Below are 24,944 nucleotides of genomic sequence, written 5' to 3'. Positions count from 1 at the left end.
TCCTGCAGCTCTGTGCTGTTTGTGTTTGGTCTGAGGCTGCAACAGTATCTGAGGCCCGGGCTGATATCACTCCTAAGGCAGGTTCCTTCAGGCAGCGTTTCACTCTGCAGCCCCTGAGGAGCAAAGGAGTGCGTCTGGGAGGAAGGAACTTATTTTGGTGACACTGGGCATGTCCTGACACCAAACTCCCGGACGCCGCAGTGCTCAAAGTGAAGGTCAAAGAGTTGAGGTCATACCAAGGCAGCCTGATCAAAGTCCAGTAGGATCTCTGGAAACATAAGCCCTCAGTCAGTCCTTTGTAAACAAATAAATAAATAAACAGAGTTGATTGAGAGGAAAATATCCCCTATTCACAAGCCAATACCCACTCATTTATATACACTATAATCCACAGTCCACACACTCTGACACATTCATCCAGGCCATCGAGGCACCTTGTTATTTTAGTATCCGAGACAGTTATGAATGACAGAGCCCAAATGAGGCGAGATTTTTTTCCATTTAGCAGGAGTTTGGGAGTGTTTCATCTTATTGCTCAAATGACAGCTTTTAATGGCGCAGCATTCATAACCCGTGCCTCTTATCATGGCTGCCTCCAACACTTGATGGAATTTGCCATCACACAATGGTTGGAAAATACACTTCAAAGGCAAGACGCATCTAATCTCCTCCACTCTGCACATTGCAAATTTGCTGTGATAATAAGATCCTGCTTTCCCAAGCATTCTTAGGGATCTGAACCAAGCATGAGAATTTCATCCCCCCCCCCCACCCTCTGTTTCTTTCTATCTTGCTCACTCCCTATGTGGCAGCGTACGGAGGGGGCTGAGGAAGTTGTGCTGCAGTTTGAGAGAATCTCCATAATAGCAACACTGCATATCTGTGGAAGCCATCCCATCCTTATGTAAAAGCCCTATTTTACAGTTTTATTCTGCACACACACACACACACACACACACACACACACACACACACCTACACGAGTGAGACATGACTGACAGCGCAGCACACTGACCTAGTTTCCATGTGGCCCAGAAAGATCAAGCATGACTCCCTTGAAACTGCTATGGGCACAAAAAACCTGGTTCAGTGCATTCAGCCAGGCCAGTGCACATTGGTGAGAGACCAACCTACCAATCGCACTGCAGCAGGGAACAGCAGCTGCTTTAACTACAGCTTGCAATGCAGACATGTGCCTGTGATCCCGCATCGCCCCAAATCCTCACCAAAGTCACAAGACAAGAGGAAGCACAAAAAGGAAAGGAAAAGGCATCGAGGAAGCCCCGCAGGTGAAGCTGCGTGTTCTGTTTAGTCTGGCAGAGGACGGGCTTGTCATCGCACAGGCACAGCTGGAGGACATGCTGCAACGACGCCCCTCCGACCCCCACTACCCAACTCCCAGCACCCTACATATACCACTCCACCCCCTCTGGGTTATCTGTACACATGGAGAAGGTTAAGGATGGCGATGCTATCATAGAGAGCGTATTAGCACAACAAAGAGGTGTTTCAGAGACAGGCCCGGCAGGGTAATTAACTGATCCCTTAAAAAGATGCCGTGTTCGATACAGAAAAACATGCTAATGTGAAGGCGTAGTGTCGACTGCTAAAGGAGGAGATGCAAACTGAGCCGTTGTCACGTATAAAAAAGGAAAACGTCACTGTGAAATTGCAGTTTTCATACCATTAGCATAACTTTAAAACTTTCAGCAGGATGTTTTTAAGCTAGCTTAGCACAAACACTGGAAACTGAAGCGAAGAAAGAATGGAAAAGATAAGAGACGCTGTCATGACGACACACTTCCACCGTTTCAGACTGAAGGTGACGATCAAAGGAGCGGCTGAAATAGCTCGTCCGCAAAGCGCCGCATGTCTCTCTGTTGTGTCTCTACTGTGTTAAATGGCATTTACCAAAATGACCAGAGCAACTATTATAATGTATTAAATGATCATTACTATCATATGTTAAATTCTGAAAGATAAGCAGAAGAAAATATTTTTTAAAGCATCCACGTGTCTGTTCTCGTGGTACGCTGTAGCTTCCCGACTCTCTACGTGTGAGTGCAGGACAACAGTTTGAATATCCACACCACTCAAAGCTTTAAAATCACTTTGCAATCACTTTTGAAGAAAGAAACATTTCTATTAAACATCAAGTTTATCACAAATGTAAATATCAGCTATTAATGAAAACAAACACTCATACAACTTAAAGATTAAAGTATTTTTTGAATACATTTTCAGCAGGTCTCGACTGTATTCTAGCAGCACATCTTTTAACCCAACCTGACGTGTTCGTGTTAAAGGCTTATCCAGCCTGTTAGCACAGCTGAAGGATATTCTGGCTCGTACTGATGCTCTGAATAAAAGCTTTCCTCTTAAAGCCATGCACGTGTTTTTGAATTCAAGGCTATTCCAACTCTGAAATTACCAGAAAGTTGTTAATTTCATAGAAAAGAGTGTATTAGTCCATTCACAAACCTACACTAACTGTCCTCTGCCTCCTACTCAGTGAAGAGAGCAGCACACTTTGGTCTGAATGGAAGAAACTTTGTATCTTAGAGCCATGGACAGCACAGAACACGTGAACCAGCCACCATCACTCACTGAAGTCCCATCATGAAGTCTCAGGATGAGTTTTCACCAGCACTACCTTGATGCTGTGAAACTGCACACTCGAGGACTAACGACTAACAACTTATCAATCACAACAATATCTGTCTATATCTATATCTGTCTATTAGGGCTGCCACAAACCATTATGTGAAAGTCGACTAGTCAGATCATGGACGTTCCAACAATGGCGGCAGCTAGTTAGTTTTAATATTACTCTTATTATTCTTTCTGGGTCACAAAATAAACGTTTAACATATTTTCAGGCGAGAATGTAGCTGTGCAAACCTCAAATATCTGCTCAGTTTATCAAGACACCACATATTTTCAAAAGCGCTCCGACGTTTTCGGAGACGTCTGTTACCCACTAGCTCGATAGCTAGCCGGGAGGTCAAGGGTCACTAGAGCCGTGAGAACACCGGACTCCCGGCAAATCGTTTTCAAACCCACCGCCGTCTTTCGCTACTCAGGTTAAACATGATATATGAGTCACTTAGATAACTTAAAATGTTGTTTGTCTTTTTTCAGTATTTTATTTGTTTATAAGTAAATCGGTTTGGCTGAGATTATAGTTTTTACACAGCTGAATAAACGTCAAGCAGACAGCTGATTATCAGAAGTGTGAGATGCTCCAGAATTTACTCCGGTGTCCTGTTATATTTTAGATAGCAAGGAGTTTATTAAACTTCACGAACATCTGCAAATTTCATTAAAATTTAACAAACTATCATCTTGTCTTTATTTTTAGTTAGCACCTTAAACACTTAAAGCTGTAAGCTAATGATAGTTATATGAGAGCAGATGCTGCTGGTGCAATAAGCTGTACGTTTTACGTCCAATGCATGATGATCTGACTAGTCGACTATCACAATAATGGTTTGTGGCAGCCCTATTCGAGACGCTTTCATTTTTCCGACGGAGTTGTCTTCAAAAACTTCTAGGACAGTGACGCATCCTAACATCTCCAGACAGCATCAAGCCAACAACACAACAACAAGACACAAGAATGACAACAAAGCTGTGTTTTGTGACTCAAACGTAACATGACCCAAGTAAAAACAGAATCTCTGGGGTCTACGTACGGCCGGGTAAGGACGCAGCTCAGGTGAGGAAACGGCACGCACGTTATTTAGATGACAGGGAAGTGGATCGGTGGATCGACTCTGTCGTCCTGACGCTTTAATATCACTCGGGTGTGACTGGGAGGCGAGTGAAGCCGGGGAGGTATTTTGTTAAAGCCAAACAAAAGGCTTATGCAGCAGCGTGTTGCCGAGTGTGGAGCTCTGCGTGTTATCCAGGTCAGAGTGATCTAATCATGTGTGAATGAAAGCACTTGGCTGCGCTCCAGGCCGCGCTATGCCGTCATCACTCAGGGGGAAGGCGAAAACACACGTACACACACGCACACTTGCTTTGCTACGAGAGCGAGGACACATCGATGCAAAAATGCATTTCATAAATATACCTATAGAGTCTGCTAAATGGAAAAAATGAATAAATAACCACGAACAAACACGTCAGCAGGGCCGTTTACCAAAGTAAACGAAAGGAGGGGAACTGAATCCAGCGACAAGGCTGAGGGATGTGGTGTCCTCACTCTAAACATAAACTCAAACGTCAACTAAATGAACCAAAAATAAAGTGGAAGAAATAATGCAAACAGATCTACCAGCTAAGATTTAAAAATATAAGAGAAATCAAAATGAGCCACAAACACACAGAGCAGACGCTAAAAGAAGAGTTTGGACAAGTTAATGTGACGGCTACCTCAGAGATGGTTTCTTTGCTTTGGGTGAAATAGTGGCAAACTTGGGCACGGTGGTTAGCACTGTTGCCGCACCGCAAGAAGGTCCTGAGTTCAATTCCACCATCAGGCCGGGGGCTTTCTGTGTGGAGTTTGCATGTTCTCCCCGTGTTTGTGTGGGTTCACTCCGGGTACTCCGGCTTCCTCCCACCGTCCAAAGACATGCAGCTTGTGGGGATAGGTTAATTGGATAATTCAAATTGCCACTAGGTGTGAATGTGAGAGCGAATGGTTGTCTGTCCCTGTGTGTTGGCCCTGCGACAGACTGGCGACCTGCCCAGGGTGTACCCCGCCTCTCGCCCTATGACAGCTGGGATAGGCTCCAGCGCCCCCCTGCGACCCTGAAAAGGATAAGCGGAAGCGAATAGATGGATGGATGGATGGATGGATGGATGGATAGTGGCAAACTTACTTCAGCTAGCTGGAACATTGAAGACCCCAATACGACCCACCTGTGCCTAAATAAGGATCTGACCTTTCCCAACATCACTACAGCCTGCCCAAACCCAAACTTAGACAGTCAAACACTCTCCTCTTGTCTTCTCCCTTCTGTGTGGCCAAAGCGAGATCCAGAAAACACACCAATCACCAAGCTTCACGTCACAGAACAACATCCATCAGATGGTGAAACACAGCCACACAAATGTGCCAAAGACCGAAACCACAGAGTCACCAGGAGAGACAAACGGAGAAATCTGTGTCATGTCCTTCAAAGAAACTGCTTTCAGGAAATCCAGCTCCGTAACAAACCGAGCTCTGTTCCTTCTTGCAAAAACTCACATTTTCTCAAAAACCTCAGGATACCAAGTGCTGTATGGGCAAAAACCAGCTCAGGCTAAATAAACTCCAGATCTTCCTTAACCACCTCCACTACAGCGAGCATTTTGGCAATGAACTCATCCCAATCCTTTTCAAACCATAATAAGTGCATAGCATGGTTTTAAATGTCTGGTGAAATTTTAATTTACGCAAACATCCACAAAAAAGAACAACTTCAAAAACTCTGCTCCAGCTGTAAAAATGTAGTCAGCCAAAAAAAAGAAAAGAAAGAAAGAAATGGTGAAAACAATGAAAGAACTGAGTTCATTACAACAACAAATGAATCTGCCACTCAAACAAATGTCCTTCTCATTCTGAGTAACAGCAAAACCTTGATAAGAGTTTGTGTATCCGGCACGTTTGTTCGAGCGAAATCATTCCTGATTTAAAAAGTCAAAACAGCCACAAACACACAACATCCAGCTTCAGAAAGAGTTTAAGAAAGGCCCGTTGTCTTTCATGCTGCGTGCTTCAGTGTTTATAAGGCTGGTTTACTAAAGCAACTATATTTATACACACACACATTATATAAATTCAAAAAGAAAATTCCCATCTCGCCCCTGCGGGTGCTCTATAATTCAAGCTCGGGTCCTCTACCAGAGGCCTGGGAGCTTGAGGGTCCTGCAGTATCTTAGCTGTTCCCAGGACTGCGCTCTTCTGGACAGAGATCTCCGCTGTTGTTCCCGGGATCTGCTGGAGCCACTCGCCTAGCTTGGGAGTCACCGCACCTAGTGCTCCGATTACCACGGGGACCACCGTCACCTTCACCCTCCACATCCTCCAAGTCCATCCATCCATCCAAGTTATGACAAATCAGACTATAAGGCAAAAAGAAAGTGCAGCTTTATGGATTCATGGACAAAAGAATTTCTGTGGCTGCAATATGACGAGCTAAATAACCAGGGCTGCACATAAGTGGTCCGCATTCGCTGTCAAAATAAAAAACGGGCACAAGATAAGAAGTTGCAACGCGTGTTTGCGTACATAAGATTTTCAGGAGGAGGACAGACATTTGTTTAGAACTCTTAAAGATGTTGAAGAAGCTCCTTTAAGCAATTACTGTGATGTTCCTCCACCTCCAAAGAAATGTCAGAAGGAGTCCGAACCACAAAAGAAGCACGTATTCTCGGAAAAGTAGTTGCAGGAGGTGAGCTGGCTTCAAACAAATGATGAACGCACAGAGATGTGGTGCAGAATGTGCCGTGAAAATTTAATAAATGACAAATTAAAAAGGCATGAACGTTTTTTTTTTTTTTTAATCGAAAAAATATCGAACCGTGACACCAAAGTATCGAACCGAACCGAACCGTGAATTTTGTGTATCGTTGCACCCCTAATATATACATATATAAATAGTAGAACTGGAGTTCATCCACAGGATGACAAGGTTTTACGAGAGATTTTTCCTTCGTTACGTATGATCAAAAATCACACATAGGATACAAACAGTTTCAATATGTCTGCTTGGGGTAAGTCATGGGGTAAGTTTTTCCACTAACAATGACAGATGTTACAAAACACATGCAGTGATGTAAAGCGCTTTGAGTGCTCGGATATAGTAGAAAAGGTCGATATAAGAACTCGTCCATTTACATTCAGTGTTCTAAAGAGTTTGAATGCAATTCTGAAACACTACATAGTTTTACACCTTTGACTTTGTTACCTACATTGCGTTTTAAATTCCTACTGTGGAGACTCTGATACGGATACGTGGAATGGACACGCAGCACTGTAACAGTTTAGGATATTCCTGAAACTGGATGCAGCCACGTGTGTGACGCTCTGATGCTCCAAGCTCGGCGTGCAGGTGAGGGAAGAGGCACAAACAGGTGCAAAGTAATTCAAATGAAGGTCATCTTAATTGGTGCTTGTGAGAAAACAGATATTGTGGCTCTGGGACAACGTGACTTTGCTTCCACTCTGATGATCTCAGTTGAACAGTTGGAGCAGAAATAACAGAATAAAGCTTAATCTGTAAATGACCTAATGCTAGAAAATATGCCTCTGCCATCAAAACTTTCAATGTTCTCCAAGCAGGAATGATAGTAAATCAGTATGAATTCATCAGCCAGTGATTTCTGGAGTATGTGATGACCACAGCTGGTTATGGTGCATTAAAAACTTCTGCAGCTCAGAAAATCCCTGCAGCCATCTGAAGGCAGCAGGACGCATATGTTGATAAGTCTGCAGCCGCCACAGTTTGATAAATGCCGCACCAGAGCACAGCGCCATTCCACATGATCGCTCACTACAGCTACCTACACTACAACATAACCACACACATTTGAGACTGGTGGCTTTACAACTCCTAATCTTCTTGTTTATGTGGGAGCCACTGGATTATCGGGCTCATTAATATCATACGTCATGACCTCCTTCTGTTGTTTTTGTCAGGGTTCAAAAATACAGCAGCATTGCATCTGTAAATGAAAGACAGCCAGATAAATATTATTACTTTGATGTGCATTGACCTGGAATAACAATAACAAAAGTGTTGATGCTCATCTTCTTCCTGTATTTGCTTTTGTTCTATTTGAACCCACTTAAAGAAACAAACCCTCTTTAATGTGATGACTTTCAGCTCTTCAGCACAGAACCTCGAGCCGTGTAAAAACCATATCAATAAAACCCAAGTCGATACTGACCGTTTCTGATATTAGACATACCGGTGCAGCCCCAGCATTATCGATCAACGATGTATTCTTAACATTGCGTTGACCAAAGCCAATCGTTAATGTGGCAGCTTTGTTTCCTTCTTTGATCAGTAAAAACAAATAAGTAAAAGCACATTTTCAAATATGGTAAAATGAATGATGCATGTTTAGAAAGCTTACTAATGCAAAAGAAAACATGTGAATTAAACTGAGCGCTATCTAATGTTTGATTAATCATTTCAGACGTGTCTTTTCTGTCCAAAACCACCTTGTTTGAGTGTCCCAGCTGTGGCACTTCCACAGCATTCATCCACAGCTGTTAACACTCCAGTAAAGGCACAAAACTCTCCGGATGCAGGTTTTTTCCCCAAGCAGTGTCACTCAGGCTCCACCCAGAGCAGCAGCCATTCAACAGAGAAAATCTTCTGCTTTCAATGGTTTGAGCTCGGACCAATCGCAGCCATCCTCCGCCTCCCCCCCTCGGCTCCCAGGCCTCCAGCCAATCGCAGCAGCCCTGGCTGCACACATGACTATGTGCTGCTGTCCGTCAACCGCCTCATATATAGTGCATGCAAGAAAATGTGGAGCAGTTCAATAACTTGTGTCGTCGCCAGACTTGTGTGTGCGCGTGTGTGTGTGTGAAGGAAGTGGGGGGTGCATGCATGTGGGAATGCATGTGCTTGTTTATCTGTGTAAAAGCACGGAAGGAACGGGAGGTAGGGAGGGCGAGAGAGGGGGAGAGATTTGTAAGGCACTTGTATTTGCAAACTACTGGCTGAGTTCCCACTAGAGGCAGAGAGATCACGCTGAAAGACTGCGTGTCAGGAGTGTGTGTGTGTGTGTGTGTGTGGGAGAGACATGCAGACAGTGAGCGAGAGGAACCCGTTCAACTCATTTCAGCAGTGAATTCTCAGCCCGTCTAAATGAGCTTTCTCCTCACATATGGAAGCTTTTTGCTCTCGCGTTTGATTTTTTCCCTCCTAACGTCGCCACAGTTTCACGCTGCCGCTGAACTTTTGGTCGCACTTGACGTAAGTATTTGAACTGTTCGTCTGTCTTTTTCAATTCCAGCGTGACGGATTCAAGCATGTTTTCACTCTTTCTGCTGTACTTTCAAATTGGAGCACGAGTCCATTCAAAATCTCACTCAAACTAACAGCTGCTATTTTATTTAAACAATTGTTAAACTAGTAAAAACAAGACAAAGAAATGTTTTCATTTCCAGCTAAAGCAGCACTCTTTACCTGGTGCTTGGTACGGTTCGTCCAAAACTGTGAAAGCAGACAGAGGCTGTGTGTGTGTGTGTGTGTGTGTGTGTGTGTGTGTGTGTGTGTGTGTGTGTGTGTGTGTGTGTGTTAGGGGGGGCAGAGGGATTGTGTGTGCGGGACAAAGTGTGCAAATTGTGAAGCGTCTGCGTGTCTGCGTGTCTGGATATTCCTTTTTCTTCACCTCAGCTTGCTCTGTGGGAATACGGGGCTCGTCAGCAGTGTTTGAGTGGGGAGGAACTGAGGCAGACGGCGCACAAAAGCAAGCAGAGGCCGGCCAGACAGGGCAGGTCAGCCATTAGAGGCTGCAGTGGAGGGACGGGTCAGCCAGCTGCTGCTGCTGCTCCGTGAGGGGAAGGGAGGTGACACCCCGGCTTTAGCACGAGGGTTAGAGTGGTCGGGGTTAAGGGGGTGTCCACGCTTTGCTTCATGACCGCCTCTCGGTGTGCTCACCTTGCAATTCTCCCGCTTTGAGAAACCCCCAGAATGCTTTGCTCATTCAGCAGGCAGAGGATGCATCAGTTGAATGAGCTAAAAATAATTTGCCGTCACAGTTAAATGTTCTCTTTGTGTAGAAGAAATACTGACGCTGTCCAATTCAAAATGTCAATAAGTTAAGAAAGGCAGCAAAGGAAGAGTAAATGTAGGAGGTGGTTTAATATAGATGCTGACAAAAGAGGAAGGATAAGAGAAACTGCAATTTCACACAGGCTGGTTTTTTCTATTCCCTTTTTCGTTGGTTCCCCCGCCGGCTCGCGTGGGGGTCGCTGGTTTTGGAATGCATTTGGTAACAGGAAATGCAGGCCGTCCCAGTTTTTTTTTGTCCCGGTCTGCTTTTGTCCAAAGCTTTTAATCCACTGCAAAAAAAAAAAAAAAAAAAAGCTACGTGCGTGAGGGGTAGCAACAACTGACAAAAACATCTCCCCGGATCACAGATGTGCATCATGGCTGCTGCAGGAAAACACATCCACAGCCCTCACACGGGCTTAACACCAGCTCGCACATACAGACGCTAAAATAAAGTCTGGGCTGGTGATGACAAAGAAAAAGCAGCTGTTACAGACGAGTGTAATCGCTTTAGGGCTAAAACCGACGGTGACAACAAAACAGTCGCGGTCTGGAAAAGATTAATTTCAAATACAGAAGTGGACGAGCACAGAGTCGCTCTGTGAAATGCCTCTACATGTAGAGTCTTGTTAGCCAGATACACATCTCAGCCCTCACCACCGGCAGCTGATGTTGTACACTCTGTAGCCTCCAATCAACACGAGCTTTGAGTGGAAACTACACTCTTCGGCCCACATGCAGCTGCTAACACAAGGGTTTTGTCTGCATGCGAGGACTTTGTTGACTGTTACAGGATCGCATGTTACAGAGTCCTGTGCTGACAGACTGATAACGTGAACTCGAGGGATTCTTTGTGTTTTTTAGGATTCTTGGTGCTTCGGGTCCGGTTATCACTTGTTGATTGGCTGATCAGTTCAGGAAGGCAGCGGTTGTGTAAGTGCGACCTGTGCTCTGGATGGACTTTGGTCCCAAGCTTGGAGCTGTGTAAACCCCTCTGTGCCCTCGCAGGCCCGTGTGTGCGATATACATACACACATGTGTGTATGTGTGGCTTTGAATAGAAACCAGACAGCGATGCCTCCTCCACCCCTCCCATCCACCTCCTCTGTCACCACTCCCGCGCGGGACAATGAGGATTTGTTGACGCTCTGCCACAAGCCTGCTGACACAAAGCGTATCGCCTCCCCAGACCCCAGCCCGGAGCGGAGCAGGCTGAAGCGTAGGCAGGCAGGACACCAGCAGGAGGGCCCCGGGATTGGGGGGGACAGTGGGGGCATTTTGCAGAGGTGGGATTAGCAGACGAGAGCTCGGGGTTGGGGGAAGGGGGCCCGAAATGAACAGGAAATTACAGCCTTTGATGAGGCAGAGGCAGATTTGCGCAGGCTGAACTCCTCTGGGCCTTTTCCCTCTGCTTAAAAAAATCCTGTTTGAGCTGAAAATGTCAAAACACTTCAAGCCCCCCCCCCTCTCAACACATGTGTCATTACCCTCCAGCTAGGATGGAGTTGTTTTCTGTACACAGGTGCTCAGCAAACACTCACAAAAAAGTTTGCTATTTTCCCCTCCCCACACCGCTGCTTCCTACTGACGCCCCCTCCCTGGCCTTTCCTTTCCCTTCCTCTTCCTCCCTTCAGACGCCAACCATGTCATGGGAATCCTGTTAAGCTGTGTGTCCATTCGACCCATTTTCAGCCACTGGAGGAAAACACACAGCTCAGTCCACATCGCACTGCAGAAAAACTGCAGGCCCGGCATTTGAATCCCGCCTCTCAGATAAATATTTAAAAAATGGAGATTAAACACATCAAAGGAACAGCAGCAGAGACGGTGGGATAAACGCACGTTCGGTGAGTTCGTGAACATCGTGGAGTCCAAACAGACTCTGTCGCGTACGGCTGCAGAGCCCGAGGCCAAGCGTGCCGCGCTTGTTTCCTTCCTCCCTGACAATTAATTATCGTCGTACCGCGGCACCCCGCTACATTTGACTCTTTTAAAAGTCTCAGATGGTCCCTTCGTGTGTGCGTGAGTGTGTTTGAAGCACAAGGGGAGATGGTAATGTGTGCTCACTGAATATCAAGGTCGATTAGGGAGCCTCGTCTGGTCGAGCTGCAGCAGATTAGACAGGCAGAGCAGATACAGGCCGTGGGCTGGTCGTCTGGAGCTCTGACCCACATTGCTCTGATGTGCATGTCACTTCCCATTACGCTGACGGTTGGACGCCGCGTCAGCTGAGCACCGCCGTGATCTGCATACCCTCCCCGCGGGCAAGGCCTCGCTCCCCTCGATGACCTCGTGCTGTCAAATGCCAACGCTGGCCGTGCCGCCGCTCAACTAGAGGAAGTGTTGGGCGAGTCACGACGAGGCATCGCCGTCCCAGCTCTCCCATCCTGACTGCGTAGGTGGCAGCTCGCACGAATCCCTCCTGACCTTGATGCTGATACACTAACACGCAAACTTCAGGGTGCAGTGGCTTTGTCTCAGACTCCAGCTTTGAGTGTGCATGATGGAGGTTACTTTTCCAATCTTCCCGTCCCTCCCCTCTGCAGTGGGGCTCGGCGAGACCTTATTGAGCTTTTTCAGTGCTGACATTTCAATAAGCACCAAAAATACATGTGCCCAGGGAGGCTGTCGGCAGCGCTCCGGTGCACGCACACTTGTGTATACAGAGTAAGAGGCCTCGGTGGCGCTTGTGCAGCTGGCTGACAGAGACAGGTCTGTTTGCAGGCTGCCTCAAAGATAATTGGCAGCTACGGAGTGAAAAGCGAGCTCAGCAACAGATAAGGGCCGCGTGGAAAGCTCCATAATCAGCACGGATTAGCAAATGATAAATCATGGGTTCACGCAAGTATGCTGTCACTGCTGGAAGAGCCGGAGAGAAAGAGAGGTAGGAAGGCGAGATATGGAAGGAGTGGGATAGAGAGCGTGCGAGACGGAAAGAGGAGCGTGACTAGCGGGAAGATGTGGATGTTTTTGCTGTAATTCAAAAGGAAAAACACAATAATACCATCGAGCAGGTCAGCAGGAGAGGCAGTCGGGATGGGGGGGATGAAAGGAGAGGAGAAATTAAAAGCTCTGCCAACACTCAGACTAATACAATCTTCTGCCTGTCAGATTAGCTTCTTTAATCCAGAAAGGTTTAACGCCTCTTAGAAATCTGAAAGGAGACACAAATTCAGCAGAGATTTTCCTCTGCTAGAGAGAGCGAGACACAGGGAGAGGGGGAAGGTGCCAAAGGAGGAGGGTTAAGTCCCCGAGCGACTATCCGAAAAGCAGCGGCCTCGGCAACTCTGCCGTCAAACCGCAGAGGATCAGCCGACTCCGACCTCTGCGGCGTTCCAACTCAGACGTCCCCGAGTTATACCGCAGCGTCCGACGAACGTCGATATCTGCTCGACGCTCGCCCGTCTTTCATAAATACAGTAGGACAAAAAAGATGAGCTTAACTCAGGCTTAGGCGGAGCTGATCGGGTCAACAGAGCACAAAGCGCAGAGCAGCGCATTGAGGGCACAGTGTCCCCACAATCCCCTGCTGGGAAGGGGCGCAATGCTTTGTGATGTTCGGGTAACGTGGCTTCATAGAAATAAAATGAAGACAAAATACAGACGGAGCGCGGTGGCTCGGTTTAGCTTAGGAAGAACGGCGCTAAACATGGAGGACGGGGTGGTGCAGGAAAGAGGGACGGCAGAGTAAAGACGCCCTCATCACTGGTGTGACAACGAGGTGTTTCACTGCGTCCCACAGCAGCTCTGCTCACGGGGCGAGCTCCATCCAGCGCCTGGCTGTAAGGCGGCACGGGCGGGAGTAAAGGTTGGGCAGTATCCAGGTCATTCCCCTGCTGCCTCCCACTGATAACACAAATATGAAATCACAATTTTCGCTCGCCTCGCTCTGAGCCGCTGTTTGTGGGTGGGGTGGGTGCAGAAGGTGGTTTAAGACGACGACGACGACGACAATGACGAAGATGGCGACGGCCTGGTTCACCGCTCGCTGCGATTTACTGCAGCGAATTGGAGTGCAGAGGAAACGCTGATCCTCGAGTTCCCGCCACTGCACTGCGGCGACTCCACATATTAAAAAACATGGATTATGTACCATAAGTGAGCTTTTTGGGTTTCTTTCAGTGTTGTTAGTGAAACATTTCTGACTCAACTAAGGCTCAAAGAGACGCTAATAACGATATACATCATAGCTGAAATGCGGATTGCGGGTCTGAGTTTTGACAATGCAGCGTTCAAAGGGGGGCGCGAGCGCGACCTGGGAATAGAGTCTGTCGAAGATAAAAAGTGGCAGCAGGCAACAGAGAAATGTCACGGTTAAATCCAGCAGACAGCCACAAAGGGCTCTCTCATCCCGCTTTGTTAGAGATCCTCAAAACTGCTGCGAGAAGGAGCCGCAGATACATATTCATCAGCCTCGGTGCTCACGACCGAAATGAGCCGACACAGCTTTGGAGAAGAGAGAGCAGTGTGACATACAGTGCAGTTCTCTCAGGCGTGCTGCAGAAGTGGATAAGTCAGCCGCAGCCAGACTGACGTGACGCGATCAAGTGCATCGACGCCGGGTTCAAAGGTGCAGAGGCAGAGAGAGGGAAAACAGAAGCACGCCAATCAGCAGGGAAAAGGGGAGGATGCAAGCCTGCTGCGACGAGGAACTGACAAGGAGATGGAGGGGAGAGGTAAGAAAGAGTCACGGGTTAATGCCGAGGAAGGGACTGGCAGCAGGAATAGGCGCTGAAACCCCTGGAGCCATGACGAGATGATCCATGGCACGTGGAGGCAGGGAGTTTCTGGAAAGGCTTGGCACTCCGCCTGAGGAAGTCCCTGCACTGGAGCGGGCCTGGCATGGACGCTGCAAGTTCAGCAAGTATGCTTTTGAACGACTGTAAACGTCTGCTAGATCCTCAGAAATATGCACAGAAAATATTTTGAGAACCTGTACTTGTAGACAAACACTGAACCATGAAATCGGCCGAGCCCAGAGCTTTGAGACGCAGCACCAACCTTTGTCACAGACGATCACAATGTTTAAATATTATGCAAAATGACGACATCTTTGTGTGCTTTTCTAGAGTCGAGGCTGCAGAGTGTCTCACCACCTCGACACGTTTGCATTTTTCCAAAACAACATAACAAAGTTTAGATGAATCAGATTAATGCTTGTAGATGTTGGTATACTGTAGTGCAGAGACGACTATGATCTGACCGACTCAACTCAAACTGAACTTCACTGTGACGTCCCAAACGTGTTAAACGTAATATTCGAAAACCAAATGCATTAATAAGACGCTGTACACAGATTCTCTGGCATCGTTTGTGCACCTGTGTTTTGAATGCGATGCTGCCAGCAGACAAATTAATACCAAAAATAATGTTTAAAATGTCATTTGCTCATTTTTCTTACCAATCAAAGCAACTTGAACCGTCAGTTTTCAATATAAGAGCAATCCAGTGACATCATCCCGAATGCACGGCATGAAGCCAGCATTACGGCTCTTTTTGGAAACGCGTGACAGCTAAATGTGATACAGAGTGACCCCGCTGCACTGCAGCATCTCATTATAAAACTTCTTAATCGAGCAGATATTAAAACGTCCAATCTGACTTTAAGCCTATTTTGCGACTGACACAGCAATTAAGGCATATTTGTTGGGTTTGATTGAGTTTGCCCACCAAGAGGATCATTCGCAGCCCAAGTGATTTTAGCGATTTAATCTCCTCGTGCTCTTCCATTAGGAGATGTCTCCCAGCGCCGGTGGACTGTATAATGATCATTGTCAAGAGGCTTGATGGAATGGGAAAGTGTGTGAGAGCATATGCTGGCAGGCTCCCAGCCTGAGTAGCCTATTTTTGAACAAGCACTGGAGCTGTGCTGGGAGTGTTGGGTTAACTGTGGCTACAGTTACACTAGGTGCATAACATTTGTACTGTCAGAGGAAACGCGCACATGTTAGGACAGTTTTGGATGGTCAGCGGCAGGAACCGATACTACACGTTTCCTAAATACGTTCGGTTTTATGGGTCCTTGCATTTGTGAAAAGGGCACAAGAAGATTTTATACTGTGAGTTTCCAGGAGTTTGGAATCATTCAGCCTCTAATCCAGGATCAGTTACCTTAAATCGAACGAATCCCAGTCCAATAAAAATCACGGCCTGTTGTTCTACTCTAAGAACAGATTTCCACACAGACCACGTTTTTCAATTTAAGCGAGTGTTTAGGTCATCGGGCTTTTTCAGCAGGGTTAACGGTACCAAAGGGACAGTGCCACAGTCACCCTGGTCACTTTTCCCCAGCTCATCGAGCATTTTGCAGAATTTTGTGCATCTGTGTTGCATTGGCCTCCCTTCAGGCAGCACGTACTCCTGGCTGCACAGCAGCCAGCTATGCAGGCAGCGCCACTCAGTACACAGTGTGCTTCTCATTGTCCAACCCCAGGAATGTGCTGACGACGCAGGGTTCACACTGGTTCAGTCACACTGTTGCACTCTTCCCTCTGGCCCCGTCAGCCTCTCATGCTCGCCCTCGGCTATTTTTACACCCTAAACCTTTTTAAAGTTTGTCAGTTATGCAAACTTTTTCAGTTATGATAATACCCACGCCAGTAGGAGTGTTATTCAAAGGAAAAAAAGGAAGTGCAACCACACCTAAAACTGTTCAATAAGTCATCGGTTTGAGGTGATGGCGTGGATGCGTAGCCCCTTAACACACAGGAAGTGGGAGTCGAGTGGGGGAAAGCTTTTGTGCATCTCGGGCTCGCAGCCAAAAAGTCCAAATGCCAAGGAGGGGAAGCCATTGAAGCCAGAGCCAAGGGGCCTGAAAAATTATTACTTCCCACCTCGTCTGAGAGCAAACACACTGCAGGAAATTAGGTAGACGAGGGAGAATTTATTCAGTGAAAAGAAACCGTTTCGTCTGCCTGACCACGGCTCATAAATTCACGTGGGAATACCAAGTGACTCACAAGCTACGGTCCAATAAAGACAAGTATTTACCTATTTATCAGAGTGACGCCGTGTTGGTCCTTTTATTTAATTCTTACGGACAAATAATCTTCAGAATTCCAGGTTTCCGATGATTTTGGGCGACAACTCTCAATTCCAGTGATGTCTCGTCCACGGTCAGTGAACTGTGTCAAAGTGGCAGAGAGTGAATCGTGCCTCTCTTCCCAAAGTGATCATTCATTATGCAGAAAGCAGGAGAATGTGCACATCCACCATCTCAACACTAATCCTGCACAACTGCAACAAATCTCTGCACAATGAGTTGCATCATATATTCCCGACCTCGCTAACCGGTTTCAGTTCCCCTCCAAATCAAAACCTCAACCTACATAAAGCGGCTCGATTCAACGTGAAAAGAGGATGCAGAACAAATAAAACACGCTGTTCCAAATCTCTTCTTCACTTTTGTGGGGAAGCAGTCAAAACGGGAGAGAAAGACGGAGCGCGAGACAGACACACAGAGAGCATTAATAAAACATGACTGCATGATTTTCCAACCTCAAAGAGGCGAACACAGGAAGGCGCACTCCCAGTAGCTGAGGTTCAGCGCAGGGTAAAGGGAACAGTAATTTCTAACTAGCTCAACACTGCAGTGCACTAGTTTCAGCTGTGGGGCACGGCAGCATTCTCTGATCACGCTCATTCGCCTCCTTCCACCAGCCTGACTGACTCTTATCTTTTGTCTTTTCAGTTGCAACTTGTCTGATTTTTTACCCCGGCTTCCTTTTTTGTTCTTTTCTGCTTCAGGCTGAACGTGACAGCAGCGCCGGCTCAGCGCAGACACTCCAGTTTTCTCGGTAGTTTAGTGAAAACGAAGACGATGGCGCTCATCGTGTCTGCGGGGCTATTAAAGGAAACCACAACCTTTGCATCACCGCCTCTCCTCGCTCGCTCCTGCCGGCTTCTCGTCACCGTCACTCGAGGTTGCACGCCAACAAGGGTGGTAACGTGCTTTGGCATGGAGGCGCTCCACGCAGGCCAAGACAAACACAGCAGCGCACACTGACAGACACCGAGGCTTGTGAAACAGCACAGCTTGTCGTTTTTGTGGGAAATTACCTTCAAAGTTAATATTTCTCACCTTTATAACCACATAACACAGAAACGACTGGCACACCTGACGTTAGAGCAGTTTTAGGGAAGACGTGTGTCTGTGTGAGACAAATATGGATTTTTCAAAAGCTCTTTACTACCCGACAGGTAATAATTTAACATGTACTGCATGTCTCATTAAAGAGCTGCAATAAGCAGACAGTAACTATCCAGCTGCTCAGAGTTTGAGGTAGTTTAATTCGAGCTCTTCGACAGACACCTTCCCTTAAACTGCTGTATGTTCGCAGCAAATAATCTAACGTCAAAATAAAAAAGACATCTGACACTCGTGACCACAAAACGGCAACTTCCCCAAAAAAGCTGTGAAAATATCAGTTTTTTAAAAACGACTCGTATTTAATGATACTTTTGGGATTTTAACCCTTTAAAGAACAGCATGTTTGCACACCCGTACAGCTGCTGATGTTTATTATTAAAACTAAAATAATTTCAATAAGTAGTATAAGATTCCTGAGATAGGTCAGTTGGCAGCAACATTTCATATATTATTACAATATTAACCCTTTAAAGAGGGACTCCAGCTGAGGTGGAGCAAACGCACAGGCTGGTCTTTGCATGGAAGCTTCCGGCGCTGCTGCCAGCTCTGCTCTTTCTGTCCGTGCAAAAGTAACACCGCTGATGAGAGGGGCTCGCAGCAGCACCCTGCAGATTTAAACGGATTCATTTTTTGACCTGTTAACACAAACGCAGTTACTCTGTGTCCACATAACCCACTGAGTGAGTCCCGTGCAGGTTTGTCATGGCCACAGTTTGCTGCAGGATTTCATGCATCAGCAGCAGTGCAGAGCTGTGGCAGGAGGTGTACGTCCCAGGATCAAACCTCTGGCTGCTGGGACATCGCAGGGCGTTGCAGTCTCAGTGCGAGACCAAAACATGGAGATGGAGAAGTCCATCCTGTCACTGAGTCAGGGTTGGACTCTAGCTGGTCTGTTTCTACCTGGCAAATACGAGTTATAGTCATTTAGCACAGACAAAATAGCACGAAGATAAACCACACAATGTCTCCAGGATCATCCGAGGCTGAAACAAATAAATATCAGATAAATGCAGAACTGCCCACTGTAAGAAACTACTACAGTGAGGTCAGGTCTGTCAAAGACCTAAATCGGATTAGATAAGCCGCATATTCTAATTATGTTAGCTATAAGCTTTGTAATAACCAGATACTCCAGCCTTTTTATTTAGCTAGAAATTGTTCACTCATTAGCTAATATTATCTACAGAGCTAGCAGTAGCTACGACCCAACATACACCGTCTGATGAGCTAACGATATCACGCCAGGTAAACAATGTTTCCCCAGAAGATCTGTTATCAATGATTTTACCTACTCAGCTAGCAACCACAGGCTAATGAAGTACAGTACAGTAGCTAACTTCATGGCTATCGTTTCTGCAATGCTAGCATATAGTAACATTTAAAAGAAATCAATGCTAATAAACTCAATGTTTATTGATAGAGTTAACCAAAGAAACGGCACACACGCTAATTTTGCTGACACATTGCAACTAGCTTCTCAAGTATTCTGCTGACTATTAGCAAAACAAACTGAAAGACTGACACTCTGTAACATTAACAGTCAAAAAAGCAACATTGATTCAGATAAATTCAGCTTATTCAGTTGAAGGCGGCGTTAATTCACAACTATTCATATCTAAAAATGTTATTCATCTCTTCAAGTCCTCGACTGAAAGAGAGAAAATGCTACGGAGGACCAGACAGAAACAGCGAGCGACTGTATTTGATCAGGATGAAAATATGATGACAAAGCTGTGGCTCAATAGATCTGGACAGACAAGTGTTACTCTAATCTATATTTTGAAAATGATCTCTTAAGTTTGTCATTTCCCCGTCTGTGATAATAAAAATGTCATCACGTATCAAGTATTTACTGAATATTAGTATCAAGTTCGAAGTATCGTGACAGTCCTATTTGCAGGTTCGTACAACTTTACAACTCAACACATATTCAAATGTCGTCACTCTCTGGTGCCCGTGGGGAACATTCAACGCTGTCGGTGAGTTTGAGCTCTGACTGAAAACCATCGACCGTTGACTGTACCTTGAGGGACACCACAGCACAAATGACTCTGGATTTTCTACCATGATGCATTTTAGTTCTGCTCTTATTAACTGCAACATTTAAGAAACAAAACAACAGTCTGCACATCTGCACACGGACTCTGGATCAAGCCGATCACCATCGAGTCTCCTGCACAGACCTCAGAGGAGCTGCACCCCTGGAGGAGCTCACTCTTAAGGCTGCAATAAACATTCATTGCTGTCGGTGGGTTTGCAGCAGAATAACTCACTGATCAATGAATGCAGACTGCGGTTCAAACACCCCGTTACCCAAACACCACGACTGGGTTTAAAGAAGAAGCTTTTTTGTAGAAGGCCTCCAAGAAAAAGACAGAAGAGAAGGTGGGTTCATCAAACGAAGGAACGGATCAGTTAATAAAGCCATGAATGTGACCGGGGCAGGGCTCCTGTGGAGGGGAGCTCATGTTGTGCAATATAATTGTTCATAGAAGTAATTGTGACACACATGAAGTCTGAGATTGCCAAAGCAGCAGCAGATGCTACTTTAAGTCCCAGTAACATGGGAGTAATGGATGTACTGGAATGCACACACAGAAGCCCTGCGTGCATCTGTACATAAGATTTATTTTAAATAGCCATCACTGACCCTGCCCTGTGAACACCTTTTCAAACATATACCAGTTTATTGTTAACAGCTGGCGGTGTGTAGAGCCACGATTTGTCATGATTTTCACCCAGGTTTAAATAACATCCAGCTGTGACGCTTCCACAGTAATGACAGGAACGAGCTCTTTGGCTAAACGGAGACACGACACACCCTGAGCTGCTGATTACCCAGCAGCCCTCTGTTCATAAGAACTATTCAGAGCAACAAGGACTCTAATGATGAGTACGGTCATTTTAAACATGCGATTTCAGAACCTTTTATTAGCCGGACTAATAAATCCTGAAACTCTCTGTGTGGCTGGATCCCAGCAGCAAGTTCTTCAAATGCTGCCTTGGCAGATGAAGTCGGTATACACAACACATACACCTTTGTTCTAGAACTTCATGCACATATTACATGCGTAGTGCATCACTTAGTTTAAATTGTTGCGCAATTCTGAAAGCATACCAAGCCAGGATTAAGAATGTCCGCATGTATACTGCACCGTCTGCACAACGAGCACGTCACATGGCTGTTTGTATGCGTTGTTATCCACTGTTGTTGTGCAGCCGTTAGTGTACAATTACTGTCACCACACAACAGCACATCTCTAACAAAAGGACTGTCACAATATCACATTTTGACTTTTATCACAGTAATTCTGGTCATAAAAATCCACCGTGTGTTGTTACAACATCTGCTATTAGACTTACTGCAGTAATGAATCCGTTATTATCACTATAATAACTTCTTAACATTACTAGATTCTTTTTTATGCATACATATCATACATGTATATTTATGCATACATATCATACATGTATTTTTATGCATACATATCATACATGTATTTTTATGCATACATATCATACATGTATATTTATGCATACATATCATACATGTATATTTATGCATACATATCAGGGTGTCTCACTGAAGCAGAAAAGTTCTGATATGAACAGAGGTTTGATGGGGGGTTTAAGGGAAAATCAAAGTCAAAAGCATCTACAAAACTACTTTTTTGTCTTTTTTATGGCAATTAAATTCAAAATGTAAGTTGATCACAGGGAGCAAGCGAAGGTTTGTTCCAGGCCTCTGAGCAATGCTTTCATTCTACAAATGGATCACAGTCTGAAAAGACGCATAACAAAAAACCCCACAAACAGACAAGATTTTAAGACTGTTTTCCCCACAGTGGGCCTGTCACAGTCCCAGCACCTGCGAGTACAAACACTGGGTTTTAATCGTGCTCACATGTGAGGGGAGAATTCTTAACATCAGAGAATAAATGCTCAGAAAAGTCAGGAAGAAGGAATTTTACTGAAACTTGGTTTTCCATACATGAGCAGAGTGACGCGAGCAAAGACTCGGACATGGGATAATCTAAGAACATTAATATATCGTAGAATACAGCATGTCATTGAAAGGAAGAATTATAGCCACTCCCTGTACGATCGTATCATTGGTTTATTATTGGTGTCACTGTATCGTGTGACTGATGCATCACTGACAATGACTAACAGCATGTTTTTCTTTTTTCCAGGCTTCATCTGATTGTTTGGTGATTCCCTGAATCCTGGCTCTGTGTGAACATCGAGGACGCCGCTTTGCATTTATTTAGCATTACTGTTATGTTGTGGCGACTGTTCCCTCGGTGCGGGCAGTCACAGCGTAGGCAGGGGGCTCGGAGTGTCGCCTAAAGCGGTCCTCCCACCACGATCCAGACGCTGAATTCCACAACCCGAGTTTTCCTTTACTAACTGAAAGCCTCAGCGATACTTCTGCTCCTGTTTGTTAATGTCGCCTCGTTTCCTTTAGCCAGGCTGGAAATACAACGAGCTACAAAGTCAGTCATACTTCACGACATTCCAGGAATTCCAAGGCTGGAAGCGAGCCTGTCAGGGACAGAACGGACATGGCTGCTGTGGGGGGCTTTTGTAATTACACAACCAGCACCCAAATATATTATGACTTCAGTTTATAATCACCTTAAATATGATTAAATATATACACTTTTTTAAGGGTTGAGCCTTATTTCCATATGTCACTGGAGGAGACGCAGACATGTGGGAATGCTGTAACTGCCCTGTAAGGTTATGTTAACATGCTGGGAAATTTCAAACACACTGATGTTTTTCCAGCCAGAGTAGACCCCAAAGTGTGTGTGTGTGTGTGTGTGTGTGTGTGTGTGTGTGTGTGTGTGTGTGTGTGTGTGTGTGTGTGTGTGTGTGTTTTACATTTACAGTGGGAAAGTGTTGGGGGGGGCATTGAGGAGCAGCCTGGGTCTTTACTGGTTTACTAAACAGCAGAGGGCCACAGATCCATTTTGCGTACATATCTGTGTATTATTACTAAGGCAGCATAAACTCTGCACATATCCATGTTTAAAATATTACGATATGTTATGAAAGAAAGAGCTGAAAAGTTAAATACTTTGACCTGAGCACAAAAACAACTGAAGATGAGCGTAGAGAGGATAAATCTAAATGCCGACCTTTTTAAAGAAATCCTCTTATCTGGGATTCGGCTGCAGCAGAAAACACTCGTCTTCTATAAACTGGAGCCACTATAAGCCTGCTGCAATTCTAAAGCTCCAGGTAAACTGTGCTGGCATTCAATGAGGGATTCATGTACAAATAAATGAGTAAATGAAATGTCAGCGCAGGTTCTCTGCAACTGTGAGTAAAGAGGACTATCTACAGAGGCCTGCACGCGGCGGACGTTTGCTACTTATATCAGGGCCACACAAACTGTGCTTGTTTATCCCTGTGGTGTCGGGCTTTGTCATCATACACTGTGAAGTTACAGGCACTGACACTGGGAACTGCGTGACCCACTTCTCCCTGACCTGGAAACACTCCGCAGGCTGACCTGCAGTCCAACGCCAACGCAGCTCGCATCAAGCGAAGGAAGAAAAAAGGCACAGCGAACGAAATCTAGGCTCAACGTAAATTATTAAAGGCTAAAACGATGAGAAAGCACAGAGGGCAGCAGCAGAGCCCCGCCAACGGTGAAATCCACTTTATGTGAGCTGAAGGGAATAAAGAGGAGGCATCTGAAGCAGGGCAAGTGTTTGGCTGCTCTGCTCTGTAGCACGCAGGAAAATCAAAACCTGGTGATCCTGAATGACTTCTGGACACAGCCATATGAAGTTAGCCCAGTTATGTGAGGACAAAGGAGAAGCATGTGCTGGGCACAGGCCAAGTACTTCCATATGGGTGCTGAGTTCACTGGGTCCAGGTGGCACGTGGGATCATACGTCACGTGGGGGTCCAGCAGGGATCTACTGCCCCCTTATGGTGTGTGCTGTGCAGTGTCGCATTCACGAGGCACGTTTACATTACAGGTCAGCTGCTTTGGCACATCTCTTGCATCGGCTTTGAAGTTCTCACATCTCATCGTCCGAAACAGCAACACAGCGCTGGTCTGCAGCTCCCTCAGAGCCTTTAACTCGTGACACTTTTTGTGTAGTGACTATTAGTAAAACAGAAAGATGAAAAGCAGCTTTGACGGTGTGTAAAGAGTTTATTTTGTCAGATGACAACTCCAGAAATGTATTCCACGTCTTCTCATTTGCTAACAGTCCTTGATACCAGACTACTGATGATCAGCTCCCACACTGCCCGTGCATGGGCAGCAGCACCAGGAAGATAAAGGCCGCAGCAAATGTAAACACACAGTATTCTGCTATTCTATGACCGTTCATTTCACTGTCACACTGTAACTGTTTGCAAATATTTTAGCACATCAGAGCGAACAATGAGAACAACGAAGTGAAAGGACTGCACGCAGGACTGTCCTCCAACAGCTGAGCCAAAGCAACAACTATTGGAATATTATAAATATCATGAAACCGCCCTACATGTCGACGTTTTACCTTCATCATTTGTAATGTGCACCACTGCAGAGGTCACTGATTCATTAACAAACGTGAGGTAAAAATGTTCCATATGAGTAAACACAGAGTGACTTTTAAACTATTACATTATTTTGCTTTGTTTCTAGTTTGAGTAGAACAGTTACAGGACTGAGTGGGAAACTGTGTGCACAGATCCAGTCAGTCCAACTGCTCAGGGACAAAGTTGAGAAGAGAAAGTCCCGTCCCCACCTGGTAATGATTAACCACGAAACCACAGACCATCACCAAAGGACACTGATAAGCCATTGGTCACTGAAGGGGAGGGGGTCAGGGAAGAATGAGGACCGGGTCAGCACAGGGCGACTGGAGGTGGAGCTCAAAACACGAAATTAACTATGTTTAAAATCGAAAATATACATAAACTACAAATTCATTTTGAAACCTATAGAAATGGCCCATCACCCAATCAGCTTCCAGCTGATTAACAATAACGAGTCTAATTCAGTCGTTTATTTTTATCCATCTTTAAACGACTTAATGGCTCCAAAACCACATTCACCAAAA

General features: G+C 45.6%; 1 protein-coding gene and 1 long non-coding RNA gene across 3 annotated transcripts in view; one reads left to right on the top strand and one right to left on the bottom strand.

Moving 5' to 3' along the window:
- Positions 1 to 24,944, bottom strand: part of LOC120742960 (nuclear receptor subfamily 6 group A member 1-A-like) — a 108,559-nt gene that overhangs the window by 56,207 nt on the left and 27,408 nt on the right. The window lies entirely within an intron of this gene.
- LOC120742961 lies at positions 8,515 to 19,712 on the top strand. The gene is made up of 2 exons (XR_005698001.1): positions 8,515 to 8,921; positions 17,469 to 19,712. It is a non-coding gene; the product is annotated as an uncharacterized LOC120742961 (long non-coding RNA).

The sequence above is a fragment of the Simochromis diagramma genome, unplaced genomic scaffold, assembly GCF_900408965.1.
Source record: "Simochromis diagramma unplaced genomic scaffold, fSimDia1.1 OVJJ01000005.1, whole genome shotgun sequence".
NCBI classification, from domain to species: Eukaryota; Metazoa; Chordata; class Actinopteri; order Cichliformes; family Cichlidae; genus Simochromis; species Simochromis diagramma.
The sequence above is the reverse complement of the archived record's forward strand: the minus strand, read 5'-3'. Positions and strand labels throughout refer to the sequence as shown.